This window comes from Coffea arabica, chromosome 3e, assembly GCF_036785885.1.
Source record: "Coffea arabica cultivar ET-39 chromosome 3e, Coffea Arabica ET-39 HiFi, whole genome shotgun sequence".
NCBI lineage: Eukaryota > Viridiplantae > Streptophyta > Magnoliopsida > Gentianales > Rubiaceae > Coffea > Coffea arabica.
Window position 1 is genome coordinate 15,549,003 of NC_092315.1, and position 1,817 is coordinate 15,550,819.

The 1,817-nt window shown below is 35.2% G+C and overlaps 2 non-coding genes across 2 annotated transcripts; one reads left to right on the forward strand and one right to left on the reverse strand.

The window, feature by feature from the left end:
* Positions 1-263: 263 nt before the first annotated feature.
* Positions 264-368, forward strand: LOC113738330 (small nucleolar RNA R71). Its single transcript, XR_003460116.1, has one exon. It is a non-coding gene; the product is annotated as a small nucleolar RNA R71 (small nucleolar RNA).
* A 21-nt stretch (positions 369-389) lies between these two features.
* TRNAA-UGC (transfer RNA alanine (anticodon UGC)) lies at positions 390-462 on the reverse strand. Its single transcript has one exon. It is a non-coding gene; the product is annotated as a tRNA-Ala (tRNA).
* Between the last annotated feature and the right edge of the window lie 1,355 nt (positions 463-1,817).

A 1,817-nucleotide genomic window follows, 5' to 3' on the forward strand; every position in this document is an offset into this window, starting at 1 on the left:
TCGAACCAAATTTGCATAATTCGAAATTGAAAATTCCGATTTCAATGCTGAATTCCGAATTACCGATTTCGAAAATTCCGAATTCAATTCGAATTCGGTAAATCGAAATTTTTCGATTTTGCACACCCCTAATTTCTTCAATCAATTCATGAGTTTGGGCAGCTGATTTACCCATCAATGCTCCTCCGGCTGCAGCATTCATATGAGTCTTGGTAGTGAAATTCAATCCATTGTAGAATGTCTGCACAATGAGCCAATCTGGAAGACCATAATATGGACACTTCGTTATAATTTCCTAAATCACTCTCATGCTTCGTACAAAGATTCTCCCACCTACTGACAAAAGCTAGTTATATCCTTTTTTTTTTGTCAAAAAAATTAAGAAATATTGGAGATGCGGGGTATCGAACCCCGTACCTCTCGCATGCAAAGCGAGCGCTCTATCATGTGAGCTACATCCCCTTTGATTAGTTATATCCATTCTTAACTTAGCAGTTTTTGCTGGTGGGAAATATTTATTTAAAAATGAGTGAGACAAATCTTTCCAACTTGTGAAAGTGTTAGGTGGATGTGAATTCAACCAGATTTTAGCTTTATCCCTCAATGAAAATGGAAACAAGCTCAGTCGAATTGTATCTTCACTAACACTATTCATTTTAATGGTATCACAAATTTCAATAAACATAGCTAAATCAGAGTTAGGATCCTCAGTAACATTACCTTTGAATTGAGATTGTTGCACCATTTATATTAATGTAGGTTTAATCTCAAAGTTATTAGCATTTACCGTGGGTCGTGTGATACTCATTTGTAGGCCATTTCCTCCCGATAATGCAAAATCTCTCAATGCTCTTCTGTTAGCCTCTTTTGTCATTTGCTCCATTAGGGGAAGTTCAATATATAGTGTCCCTTCTTGTTGATCTTCCGTGTCTCCTTGTAGTGCACACCTTCTTGTTCTTCTCAAAGTCCTCTCAATTTTTGGGTCTAACGGCACAATTGTCTGAAAGGCTCGATACATATACTGCCAATAGTCAAAAAGATAAATCAAGATAACTTTTACCCAATATAAATGCAATTACTTCAACAGAAGTAATCTTTTACACCAAAAATTATATCCAAAATCTCACTACAATCAAAATCTAGATTAATAAAGATCGTTTTGCTCCCTGGCAACGGTGTCAAAAATTTGACGCGATTCCCCTGCACCCTAGTTTTGTTAAATAACTCCCTCGTTAGCTGCAAGTATATAGGTCGTTTTGTAGTACAAGGAAGTTAAGGTCGATCCCTTAAGGAGTACTCACAACTACTAGAATTTAATCCTACTTTATTATCTAGACAAGCAACAATAAGAAGAAATAAAAGCTATTCTATATACTAATGTGTAACAACTACAAGTTAATGAATGAATTCAATTAAAACACAAGCTCTAGGATATGGAATCAACCAAGTGTTATTGTTTGTTGTTCAAATGAGTGATAAATATTACACTACTTGTCTTGCTAAGGGTTCATTCACATAAGGTATCCGAAACTTGCTTTAATGATGAATCAAGTGTCACCTATACATGCATTTCCCAATTTTCGTGGTGAAACAACAAGCATGATACCATTAAACTCAAGAATGTATAAAAGTCTACCTAGTCTCAACACTACTTTCATGTGCCAAGATCCTAAGCTCCATCTAACTAGGTTCCATCATCATCTACCAACTTTCATTGATAAACAACAACTAAAATAATTTGTAAATAGTGATCAAGCATTCACAAAAGTCCATGCAAGTTTAAATGAACTAGCAAGTACAAATGGCAACATTCATCA